General features: G+C 45.9%; 1 protein-coding gene across 1 annotated transcript in view; it reads left to right on the forward strand.

Annotated features, from left to right (window-relative positions):
• Nucleotides 1-13,659, forward strand: part of Maml2 (mastermind like transcriptional coactivator 2) — a 318,634-nt gene that overhangs the window by 213,794 nt on the left and 91,181 nt on the right.

The following is a 13,659-nucleotide window of genomic DNA, read 5'->3' on the forward strand; positions in this document are numbered from 1 at the left end:
GGGTTCTATTAATTTACTAGAGTGGCTCATTAGAACCCAACAAGCATATATACAAACCTGTTATAGACGCTGTTATGGAGGGTGCTGATACACAAGCCGGATGGGAGTTCTCAGAGAGAAAGGGAGGGGAAGTTCTAGCCTTCCCTGGGCTTGCCAACCTCTACGGATTACCCCAGTACTCGATGTCCAAACACTCTCTAGGTCCTGGCTGTCTGGTTCTTATGAACACTCCATTATGAATATGGAATTTATCAAATAATTAGCCACCTGTGTACATACAAGCCTGCAGCCCTTCTCCTCTTGCTGGAGGCTTGGCAGGGACTAGCTGTATCTTTATTGTATCACACTATCATACTTACTTTTATTAAATTCTATTATTTGCCGCAGTGTGAACTGTAAATTTTATAGACATTGTCACAGTTGAGTGTCTGTTCATACATCTACCGAGTTGAAGTTTTTATCCTGGTTATGGATTGGGCGAACTAAGCAAGAGAGGGAATAAGCAAACTCCACCGTGTTGCCTCTCCATTGTCAGTGTTGAGGAGAGAAGAATAAAGACTTGAATCCAGTCCCTGATGCCTTAGCTTGAGCTCTGAACCAGAACAATAAATTGCCTCCAGGGGCATCAGAAGACACAAAATGATACTTTGCTGGGGGACTGAAAAAGACACAATAGCAAGTGTAACTACAAGATATTAAACGCACAAGGGAAGTCAAACATTGGTAGCAGGGCTGAAAAGCAGAATGCTGGTCATACACCTGCTCTAGGAGGGAGACAGCTGTGTTTGCATTCCGTGTGTCAGGTGTGCACACCCACGTGCGCAGCTCCGCCACTCCACTCTCAGGATCTCCCAGATCTCCCGGATCTATCTCTCTCCCTCCCTCTCCCTCCCTCTCCCTTTCTCTCTCTCTCTCTCTCTCTCTCTCTCTCTCTCTCTCTCTCTCTCTCTCTCTCTCTCTCTCTCTCATCTGGCAGCCAGCAAATCCCAACAATCGTCCTGTCTCGGCCCCTTACAGCACTGGGTTTACAGATGTCCACAGATGCACCTGGCTCTCTAAGCTCAGGTCTTCATGCTTATGCAAGCTCCCTCCTCCACTGGGCATCTCCTCGCCCACCAGAGAGCTGTGGGCTGGGGTTGGATGCTAGCAAACCAAACACAGCAGTCAGGGAGCAGGACTCTGGTTTGATGAGGGATCTGGACAGGAGGCATTTTATCCTCCGGAAATGCAGCAAGTGGGTACAATGTTAACTACACAGGGTACAGCGGAGAAGTGTGTGATCCCAGTGGCCTTAGTCCTCAGTTCACAAGGTGGAAGCTGGTGTGTTTGTGTGGTGATGGTGGATGACGTACCTCCTGCCTCACTCACGTCTAAACGGCAAATACAAGAAACAGCAAGGGGACTTTTGAGGACCCTAAGATTCCCAAGTTGTACCCCAGATATGTTAAGCAGACCAAGGGACACACGGTGCAGTTTTCATTTAAGGAACGATGCAGAATGAGGTCTGAGGAGCTAGTTCGGTTCAATCATGTTCATCTTCCAAACACTTCATGGAGAAGCACTGTATTGTGTTCTTGTGTGGAGACAAGTTCAAGGAGCCCAGCAGCATCTGCCGACCCTCACTGTCCTCGCACTCCCAGCCTACTGCTCTGACACAGAAAATTGGTTTCATTTTCGCTCGTTAAAAAGATTTATTTTTCAATATAGGTGGTTTTAATTTTTTTTTCTTTCCTCTTCAAAGAAGCTGGCCACACATGAAGAGCTAGACTCTGTCAGGTACAGAAATCAACTTCCATCCTGTAATTACCAGACTGGGGAGGTTACATCAAAGCTAGGGCATTTGTATCACCATAAGACAACATCTCAAAAAATACCTCTACTGCAGGCAGTACGGAGGCTCCGTTGTCTCTCATTTAATGTCGTTTAGATGATCAAGAAACACTTCCCATGAACACATGACAAGTAGTGTTTTCCCAGAAAAAGTTTGCTTTTTTTTTTTTTTTTTTTTTGGAAAACAAAAGGGCTTTCTATCTGCTCGTGGGTCTCATTTTCTGGTCTAAAAGACCTAACTTACCTGAAGTACAGATTTGGGGGTTTCGTTTGTTTGTTTCGATCATAACAAAGTACCTTTGCAAACCTCTTCATGTTTCATAGAACCAATTAGGCGACTCCCGCTCAGACGTGTCTTTGAAGTGAAAAGAAGCAGACCGGAGAGCCGAGGTCTCCGTCAGAGCATCTGTCCCTATGGTTCAGTTCCTCCTCTCACTGACGCTTAGAACAGAGAAAACACATCAACACTCTACACTGAACTTGGATACAGTTGCTATAAGAAAAACATTTCTCCCAAACTTTCAAGAGGGTGACAACATCAATGCCAAGAAACATCAAAGGCGATGTTTGGAGCTCTCAGAGAGTGTGCCAACCTACCTTCTAAACACAGCCTTCCATTCTCACAGGATGCAGCTAACGATGAGCCTGGCCCTGAGGGTCCTAAAGAGCTTGTCTTGCCTCTGTATCTAGGTGATTACCCCCAAACCAGTTTGCACATTACAATCCTCAGTTGTCCAAACACGGTTCCCATAGAAGGTCCATTTCCAGATTCTTCTTTGGCACTGAGGGGAGAATGGTGGCGTTGTAACCTCGGGACCTCCCGTGCAATAGTCATGTAGACATGTAGAGACCTCTGCTGAGGCGAACAGGTCGCATTCTTGATCGGTAATGTTCGTCTTCCATAAAGGCTGTAGAGCTGGGAAAGTTAGAAGGGACACCAAAATAAATGTGTGTGCTTAGCTTTTTTTATTTATTCTATAAAAACATTAATTTGAATGCAATTGTTAGCCTGTTTTTGCCTTTGTTTTAATGGGAGGAGCTTCCCGCAAGCAGCAGGCACTGTCATAGAAAGGCTCCACACTAAGGATCTAAAGTGTGACTGTGACCAAGTGTGGAAAGGTAAATTATAGGGATATCACTGAGTCCCCTAAGTATCGGAAAGCTGGACACACACACACACACACACACACACGCACACACACACGCACGCCTGTCTATTCTCTCTTCCTGCCTTGCTGTCTGGGTCAGTTCCATTCTCCTACATCCTGTAGATGAGCCATGCTTTCTCCATCTCTTCCTGTGTGTCACTAAGGATGACTGTCTTAGGAGACACAGACAGGAGACCAGCTGTCTTAGTCACCGTTCTGTCGCTCTGAAGAGACGCCTTGATCAAGGAAACTCTTTTAAGGGAAAGCATTTAGCTGGTGCCTCGCTCGCAGTCTCAGGGGCTTAGTCCATTCACCATCACCTCAGAGAGCATGGCGGCAGTTAGGGTGTGGTGCTGGAGAATAGCTAAGAGTTGCATCCTGACTTGGGGGGAGGGAGGGAGGGAGGGAGGGAGGGAGGGAGAGAGAGAGAGAGAGAGAGAGAGAGAGAGAGAGAGAGAGAGCGCCTGGCATGGGCTTTTGAAACCTCAAAGAAATGACACATTTCCTTCAACAAGGTCACACCTCCTAATCCACTCCTTGTAAATAAGCATTCAAATATATGAGCCTATGGGGTCCATTCTTCAAAAGCGCCAGAACAACCAAGTCTCTCACCTCAAATACTCATGACTATAGGGCAGGAGGAGTCCTTGTCTTAATTATCCATTGCTAAATGAGTAGTTAAAGCACTCAGCTTGAGCCCACTGTCCACCTTGATCCTGTCTACTGGGGCTGACTAAGTGGAATGTTCTAGATTGAGAACATTTCACCCTGGAATGTGGGGTGTGGTTAACAAGGGCAGAGATACACAATGACCACACACTTCAGTCTGCTTTATAAGCAATATGCATTCAGTTCAGGAAAATGAGAAAATACTGGCGTGTGAGCGAAGAGAAAAGAAAACCCCTTCTACCATCAGAATGTCATTCAGCATCTCAAAGTTTCCTATAAGTGTTTTTATTTGCTTTAAATGCATCTCTTCCTGGCAGATCTTTAAGTCGCACTAAAGAGAATATGCACTGGCCAAAAAAATAGCTGTCCTCTAAGTCGTTCCCTATGAGTTATTTTATAACATGAGAGACAGACATTAAAAAATGGAAGTTACTTAATAGAGTTATTTGAAATGACAAATATTGTAAAGGAAATCGGCAAGGAATTGAGGACAGACTGCCCTTAGATGGGGCAGTCCTGAGGAAGACCTCTGCTGGGGGTCCACCCTCAGAGATGAAAGGAAAAAGAGAGCTGGCTATGGCAGGAGAGGGGAGTCCTGGGAGGAAGTGCATAGCAAGGGGAAGGGGATGGATGCAGAGAACCTGAAAGTGAAATGATTGTTTCCATTCTTGGAATTAAACAGAAAAGAGGTGGAGGGCAGAAGGGGACAGGGAAGGGAGGAACCACAAAGGAGAATGGAGGATTGCGGGAGAGGAAGGAGGGAGAGGAAATGGGGAGAAGGCGAAGGTTGTATGTTCTTCTGAATAGGACACACCTTTTGTTGCTGTACAAGTCAAGAAGACATGAGGTAGGAGGTCAGGGCGGAGAAAATTTGAAAAAGGGGTGGGGTGGGGTGTGTGGTGTAGAGCAAGGTTCTGGGAAGGGAAGGACTTTTAAGACCTACTGTCATCCCCTAAGCTACTAACAGCAGAGGACTGGTGTGACGCTAAGAGAGGCTTTGATACTGTGTTTTGAAAACATGGAATATATCAATAGCCACACTTCAGCCCCAAACAATGAACAGACAATACTGGTTCTCTCCAGTTTGCGGATGCTCACCGACATTTTGGAACAGATATAATTCCCACCAAAGCAGCAGCAGCTTCTTGAAGCATCTGTGCTTTCTCTTCTTCTCCGAAACCTTTCGGCTGTACCATAGCAGGTAACCACTCTACACCTGGACAAGAAACACTACCAGCCAGTGAGGCTTACAGAGGCAGGCTTCGTCCATGAACCTAGGCAGAGAAGCACTGATGCCCTATGCACTGCCAACTGGATGCCCAATAACATTAATGACCAATTAGTCAGTGAGGTTTCCCTGGGCTAGAGCTGGGATGGGTTAGCGGAGTCATGAGAAGCTTGTCTCCTGTTGACTTTTGAAATCATACTGAAGAAAAAAACTCGCATACCTGAACCAGTTGCCAAGAACAATACAAGGCAGAAAGTGCTAAAAGCATCATAGCAGAGCCAACGAGTTGAAGGGGAAGCAGGATGCTGTGAGCTAGCCTTGCAGAGAACCCTGTGGAGCTGGACCCCAAGTGAAGTGGGAGAGAGCAGTGCTATGATTAATGATGTTTAATGCACTGTGCATTCTGCTGAGACGGACATTTAGAGCTTTAGGAGCACAGCCAGCATGTTAGACATAGCATTTACTTTGGATTCACTTCGATATATTTTGGGCAAAAAGTGAGTCACGGATAAAGTATTTCGTGCACAAAGCAGCTATTCTTTTTTTTTCCCTTCGGGCCTTTATAGACTGTTGTGTTCTTCTCTGTGTTTAACACAGCGGGTCCATCTCTGAAAGGCTCCTGTAAGTCAAGTCCTTGCAGGGATTACAGGGACGAGCTGGGATGACTGAGGATATCGTTATCATGGACTAGATCTGAAATGACATTATTTAATGTAGTAGGTGACTACGTGGGAAAGATATCTACTTGGAATATCTTAAAATTAATCTTAAAGTTAGCGTACAAAATAGCATGTCTCATGAGAGTTTTACATACAGAAACCTATATGTGTAAATATGTGTGTATGCGTGTGTGTGTGTGTGTGTGTGTGTGTGTGTGTGTGTGTGTGTGTGTGTGCATATACTGAAATCCTGTCTTGAAGCTTGAGTCTTAAGGGCCAAAGTTATGGACAGAATTTCCAGGCACATCTGGTATGCTTTCCCCACCTGGTCTACCAACAGCAAAGCCTTCAACCAACACAAGCCCCACAGTCTTTCTTAAAAGAGTGAAAGTCCGTGTCTAAAATTCGCACAGAAAGTGTGCCTTGTTGTCCTGCACATTCCTCCTGGCACGGAGTCGGTCACAATGAGCCTCCGCCTCGTGTGCCAGCTTGGAATCAGCGCAGAGGTGTGCCATTGCCCTGAGCCCATCGCCGCATTCCCTGCAGTTTTGCCTCATTTTGGTAATGTTCATCTTCCTCTTGGCTCCATACGGGTGTGGAAGCTGCTGGGATGTGTGCTGGGCGTGAAAAAGCTCCCACAGCTACAGACTTCTTGTCAGTTGACACTTAGTGCCTGAAAGGGTCAGTGTCCTGGGGACTGAGACAAGCACGTGGCTATTTTTGGAAGCAATTCAGCCACAGCAAGCATCACGGCAAGCACATGCACGGTGAAGGCCTGGACCCAAGGCCCACGCTTAGAGAACGTACAGTCAGGTTGGACATAATCAATCCAGCAACGTTAAGTCACAAAAAGTCCATAGTTCTATAAGGCCAAAGAAGGAAAGGGAGCTTCATAATATCTGTGGAAAAGGACCCAAACCTCCAGCTTCTTCTCTCTTTCAGCAAAGGATCTTGCTGATGATAAACTTGGAAGAGGCACTTGCAAGAGGAAATGTAAACCAGGGGGAATTGCTCTCCCCTTGAGAGTTGTGATTCGCTCCAATGTATTGTTCCAAGATCCCAAACGCTTCACTGTATTAACCAATGAGAAGTCATATGTGATCGTTTGGGCCAGTCTCTTTCTAGATCATCCCTAATTTCTAGCAACAACCACATCTCTAATGGGCTGTAAGGGAAGCTCACAGACGGTGGGACCCAGATAAGCAACACACACACACACACACACACACACACACACACACACACACACACCCCTCCAGGCAGCTACAGATTCAGATTTCGATCTTGCATGCATGCCTGGTTGAGAGGGACAGGAATCTACTTGGGGGCACTGTGGCCTATGGAATGAATTGTTACCTTTGTGAGGTACATCCCTTGTTTCTGAGGCAGCACAGGAGACAAAGGGTGCATTTAGTTTGTGGGAAAGGATGGGGGCAGGGAAGAAACAGAAACCAGAGGATTGTGCAACCATGGCGCTTTCAAATCCCTCCAGGAAGTTTATGTTTCAAGGCCTTTGGAAGAGTAGGGCACAGCTGTTTAAAACAGAGCTGTTTACTGATGGGCCACAGTCCCCCATAAGTGCTCTTGGTACCACCACTGCAGCTCCAAGAATGACAGGTCACTGCTTGTAGACTCTATCTAGCCTAAGCAGGCTTGTGCCTACCCCAGCAGAGGCCATATGTCTCAAAAGGCAAGGGACGTTCAGAGAGGACTGAGAAACCTGGATCTTAACAGAAGAAAGTCAGGATTCTCATGTGAAATGTGAACCAGACTAGACTTGTTGTGTGGAAGGCCACACCGCAAAGAAGCCCTTCAGATGACCAGCCAGGGTGTGTACTCAGTACAGCATCTCACAACCAGCATAGCAATTTTGAATTTCTTGTGAAAAATTCAAGGTGCCCTTGGCAGTATCTCCTTTAAGCCTTGAATGACAGGACAGGATGTGGCTTAGAGCTTTCTCTATGTAGTTAATAAATCCATTCACTGGTGAAGTGACCTCTTGTCTCTTCTCTCTCGCATAATGAAGCTTCGAGACTGACATGTGGAGATTTCCCCATGAACCTCTAACCAATGATGGCACCATTCTTTCCCTGCAGTCCATCCTAAAGAGTTCCCAGATATCCTTACCATGCCCTGGACGCGCTGGGCATCTTCATCCTGCAGCTCTTTCTTCTCGACTGCCTCTGCACACTGTGTGCAGAACAGTGCAGACGAGACATGGTAAAGGCCAAAAGGCAACTACGTCAGCAATCAGGAGGCAGAGTGCAGGCCAAGTTGGCCTGTGCTGGCACAATGCTTCCTGGCATCGCTAGCTTCTGTTTCAGAAGGGAGTCTCAGTGAGTAGGCAGGTATTAACCTCACACTCCCCTGCCTCAGCTTCCAGGGTGCACTGCGACACCTATGTAACAGTAATTCCAGGAGAAGATTCCGTGAGACTCTTCAGTGGAATCTCAGTCCAGAAAACATTCAGGACTGCGGATGGCCCTCAGGAGTGGGGCCCTTGCTCAGCATGCACAGGTCAACCTGTTCTACCATCAGCAATACCAGGAAGGGAGAATGGGGGAGACAGGCATTCATTTTGCCATTTTTATCTAATGACAGCCTTTCATGATTATTTTTTTCTTATTTTAAAGAACACTTTCTTTCCTGAAGAAAAAAAAATTAAAATTTCACTTTGCAACAGGTTTGCATAAAGTTCTTATAATCTATATGGCCAGAGGCTCCTCTCCTGGGTGATTTTAGATTCTGTCAAGTTTACAATGAATGCTAATAATCATGATATACAAAAACATTCATACAGCTGCAAAGCTTACTGTTCTCTTCCATAGTCAAATGAATTAGCACGTTTTAGTGGGCATTAGGGCTATGGTGACCCTGTGTACTGAATCTATCAGCCCTCAGTAGCAGATGCATCTTGGAAATGCTTCGTCCAACTTGTCGACATAATGAACTGCTTTCTAGAACCTGTTGTCATCTCTGCACCTCGGGACATGCTTCCCCTCTCCTGTCCCATGCCACCCAAGTTAGCAGAAGGTACAGCCAGGTAGCTCTCAGTTTCTCTATTCTGACCTCTGCCCTTCTCCATTTAAAGCCACACCCTCACTACTGGTCACCCACTTCTGAGTCACATTTTCTTAGGTCCTGATTCTCCTTTTGGCAAATTGGCAAACTCTTTCACACTGAGGTTTTAGTGATGATGTCCGTCTGTTCTCATCCGTGTCTGACTGGAGCTGTTTGGAGGCTCCATATCATAATTCAAACTCATGTGTCTGTAGGAAGAATCTTACTCCAGCAATAGAAGCTCTTTAAAGAGCTTTGAGTGTCATTTAGATTGTAGGATCCCAGTAGTTCAATCCATGTCTACTACATCTGTGTATTTGATGGGGTGATATGGCTATGGTTAGAAACTTCTAGAAGGTTGGATTCAGCCTATTTCCAACACAATCTCTCCACAAAGCTGTCAATAGTGTCATGCCTCCTAAGGTTTGGAGTGTGTATGTGTGTGTGCATGCATGCATGCGTGTGTAGAAATGAACCTAGTGCTTTCTACATGCTACATGCTCATTCTACCGTGAGCAGCATCCCTAACCCTCAGTGGGGTTCTAATGGCATTTCTCTGTCTCCATGGAGCCACACGTCTCCTCTTCTATTCCCATCTCGAGGTATCTTCAGCTATGGTTAGTGGCTACCATCAATCCCCGCTCTCCTGGTGTTTACTATTCTCTAGGCTTGGGCAGGAAATGACCCCAAAGATAATCTTTCTGTAGAGCACCGAAGTGAAATCTCTAGGCTACGCTGGCAAAGTGAGTCAATGTGAGGAACAGCTCTAGGTGTCTGACTCCTCAGTATCCATATATAGGTGGTATTTATCTCTGACTCCTTCGTGGAAGCACTTGCTTGAACTCCTGGCTTCATTGCTGACTGAATGTGTGACCTAGTCACAATATTACACAGTCTTTAAACTCACCTTTCTCATCTAGAAGAGGGAAAGTGGGCAATGCGAAAGAACAGTGATGTGTGTTGTTTGGAAGAGTTGGAGCACTAAGATTTATTTACCTAGAGGAAGAGCTTGCTCAGCTCAAGGCCTGGTACTTAGGCCCTGAGTAAATGACGGTTAGTGTTGTTATTTCCAGAACCAGTGTATCAGTTGTTCCTTCTGGGTCTGCTTCTGCAACCCTGGTGGCCCACAGAGAACGTACGGGATGGGCTGCATCCCACATCGAGTGCAGGCCTAGAGAAGAGTGGCTGGAGAATCTGGCAGAACGAGTTTTTAGTAGGTTTCTGTTTTTTGCTTTTTCAAAGCAGTGGAAAAATAAATCAAAGGTGAAAACTAGCCTAGAAAAGAATTATTCCATTGTTCTTTACAAGGGGAGGACCCTTCACATGCTGCCTGTGGCTGAAGTAAGTCACGAGCCACGTGGCCGATTCTGCTCCTGCCTCTTTGCTACCCTAGCACAGACAGGGGACACCTGGGGTCTCTGCTGGTGACAGGTTGGCTGTCATTTTTCTGGGAGCAAAGAAGACAGAGAGCAGAGAAAGGGATGGGGAAGCCCCACCCTTGGCTGAATTCTGTTCATAACTGATTGGACATCTGGAGGACGGGGTCAGATTGCTTGGTTAGTAACAGGAGTCTCATCCACACTAACTTGAGCAGTCAGGAGGTCACTATAAAGACGCTCCAGAGTATCAAAGCCTGCAGAGTGACGCAGAGATCTCTCCACTCTGCTTCTGCCTCTCTCAAACTTATGTCTGCTGTGCCTGTACAGCTAGCTCCCAGGTTCGGTAAATCATTACCCAGCTAGCCTTGTGCCTCTGACCTCACTTCCCACAAGGCTACAGTTTTAATGGGGGATCCTCCGGCCCAGCATGGGTCACATCGCTCTCATGCTAGAGTCAGCCATTGTGATAGGGTCACACTTGCTCCACCAGCACCTCACCTCCATCACAGTCACATGCCACCTGTGCGTGGCTGGAACAGATTTTGATGAGCAACATGACAAGGAATGCAGTTCACATTCAGTCCTACACTGTGACGTTCCCAATTCTACCACGTTTTTCCTGAGGTCTAAGGAAGCCCTGAGCTCGCTGCCACTGGCCGTCTTCCTGCCAGGTAAACCTTGGTCCTAGACTGACTGGCTGAAACGTAACAGGATGGAAATGGTTGGCTTTGGGCCCACCCAGACCTACACTTAATAGCTGTTTGACCTGGAAAGTGTTAGCCCTAAGAGCCTTGTTCCCTGGTCTGCAAACTGCATGCCTAATGTATATCTAACGAGCTGTTAGGCAGATGCAGGGCAATAAAGTTATCGTGTTTTAAATCCCTGGCATAGAACGTATATACAGTACTATGAATTCCCTTTGCTTGATTCAGAGATATTCAAAAGGAAGGGAAGGGAGAGGAGAAATAAGACTTTCTGAAAAGCATTTCGACCTCAGCTACTTCACAATTACCTTGAGTAGACATTAAATCATTACGGTCTGTGGGCAGAGCCGTGGAGGCCACAGCGTGGTGGAGACAGCTCTTGCCTTAGAGATGCAGCAGCTATTGGCTCAGGGAACCAATGATGAATGCTTTATCCTTTTGAAACAATTATTGGTATGGCTGCATGGTCGTTCAAAAGTTCAGTCTGTTCACTTGGGCACTGTGACCCGCACAGATATGTTTCTGTGGAGATGCACAAAACATACACAGAACATGTGCAGAACATGTGCGAAACAGAAAGCCGTGGACTTTCTTATAAACTATAGTTGTAGAGTTACACTGTGAACATTGTGAGAAATTTTTATATGACTTGTCTAGCTGCATCCCGTGAGACTTTTTCAGTTTGGGAAATGGAGGCTCAAACAAGCCTGGTAAATTGTCGGTCACAGCATTGCAATGCAAGCTTGGCTCAGCCTGACCCCAGCACCTTTTCTCATAACACATATGCAGTACTGTTTTTCAACAACTTGGTCTTGTTACAAGATCTAATGAGTGTAGTTGGTCTGAATAAGGCAACTTTCACATAGGCTCATGTGTTTGAATGCTTGGTTCCTGGTTAATGGAAGTGTTTGGGAAGGATCGAGAGGTGTGGCCTTGTTGGAAGACGTGTGCTACTAGCAGTAATCTTTTAGGTTTCAAAAGCCCATTCCAGTCACCTCTCTCTCTGTCTGTCTCTCTCTCTCTCTCTCTGTCTCTCTCTCTCTGTCTCTCTCTCTCTCTCTCTCTCTCTGTCTCTCTCTCTCTCTCTGTCTCTCTCTCTCTCTCTCTCTCTCTCTCTGTCTCTCTCTGTCTCTCTCTGTCTCTCTCTCTCTCTCTCTGTCTCTCTCTCTCTCTCTCTCTCTCTCTCTCTCTCTCTCTCTCTCTCTCTCTCTCTCCTGCAACTTCCTGGCTGCCTTCAGATCAGGATACAAAGCTTTCAGCACCATGTCTGTTTCCCACCATGATGATAATGGACTAACCCCCTGAAACTATAAGCAAGCCCCCAAATAAATGCTTTCTTTTATAAGAGTTGCTATGGTCATGGTGTCTCTTTACAACTGTAGAGCATTCACAAAGATAGAAACAGAAGAAAAAGGTCCCCAAGGAAACCTGCGCTTTGACTGTCTCAGTTAGTAAGTCCATGCCCACATAGCACTGTCCGTCCAGCATGAGGGGACCAAGGAGAGCAAGCGCCCAGACATCCTAGATCTTAAGTGAGGAAGAAGGATCTGGGAACAACCTGGATGTGGCAAAAGGCAGTAACGTTTCCTGTCATCTAACCCATCACAGGCCCAAATGCACAGATGGGGTTATAGAAGACAGAGAGCTGTTCTAACCTATTTAGAGGATGCCAAAGAGGGTAAGGTTGAACCTGGGAAGAAATGTTAAAGAAGCTAGAAATTTTGTGCTTCCTTAAGTTTGTTGGTGTTCCCAACTTGGTCAAAGTGTGAGCACACTGAGTATGTAGCTGCCCTAGCATTTTATGTGCATGCACATGAGGCATTTTTCTTTATTCCAGTTTTTAAAAAAGTCATAACTCCTTACATGTTAGAAGAATTTTTCCCCTATTAACCAATCATGGAGATTAATCAATCAGGGGGATTGCTGTAACCTCGAAATTAATTTCATTTTCTCCTGTGTATTCCATTATATTCCAGGCTAGGTCTCACTGGGGGAGCAGATATTTAAACTTGATGCTGAAGGCAGAAGCTGTAACTTAGATGGTAGAATGCTCACCTAATATGCTGGGTTAGATCCCCAGCACCATATAAACTAGGCATGGGGCTAGATACCTGTAACCCCAGCTACTAAGCAGGTCAAAGCATGTATTAGTCAGGGTTCTCTAGAGTAACAGCACTTATGGGTGGTCTCTATATAGTAAGGGAATTGGTTGATGACTCACAGTCTAAGTCCAACTCCCCAACAATGATCTGCAGCAGCTGTGTGGAAATCCAAGCAGTGGCTCAGTGCCACAAGGCAGGCAGGTGAAGACGAGAGAATCTTCCTTCTTCCAATGTCCTTACGTAGGTCTCCAGCAGTTGTGTCCCAAACTAAAGGTGGGTACCACAACACCTGGACTGGGACTTGCTTTGTCACAGATGACCTTGAACTCAGAGATCTCCTTGTCTTAGATTCTTGGGATTCATAGCCACTATGCCTCAAGATCTCCATGCCTCGATCCAGGTCAGAGACAATACAAATAGCAAACGCATTTGTAAATTTGCAATGGGGCAATGTCCCTTGGGAACAGTCTTTTAGTATCTCAACTTAAATACCAATTGATGTTAAAGAAATTGTTAGACAAATGTGTTCTTAACAAAATATACCAGAAGCATTCATAGTACTTCATAATCCTCATTTCTGCAACTGGTTCCATGGCCTTAGCTGGTATTTATAACCACCTTCCTCTACTACCCATTCTGTATTTGCTCCACCCTCTGCAAGTCCCTCAGCAGGTCTTGGCTCTTTTCCTGGAGGAGTGACCCACACCTTCATTCCTGATGGATCTGCATCCTTCGCCATCCTGCTTGGATTAGGCTGTTGTAGTTTCTTATTGACTTTAATCACAGGACATGGTAGTACTATGAGATGCCCTAACGGATCTCCTGCACTCCAGACATAATCCTCCTTACCTCCATTGTGAAGAGGCAATCCAATTTCCCC

This window comes from Rattus rattus, chromosome 8 (assembly GCF_011064425.1).
Source record: "Rattus rattus isolate New Zealand chromosome 8, Rrattus_CSIRO_v1, whole genome shotgun sequence".
Lineage (NCBI taxonomy): Eukaryota > Metazoa > Chordata > Mammalia > Rodentia > Muridae > Rattus > Rattus rattus.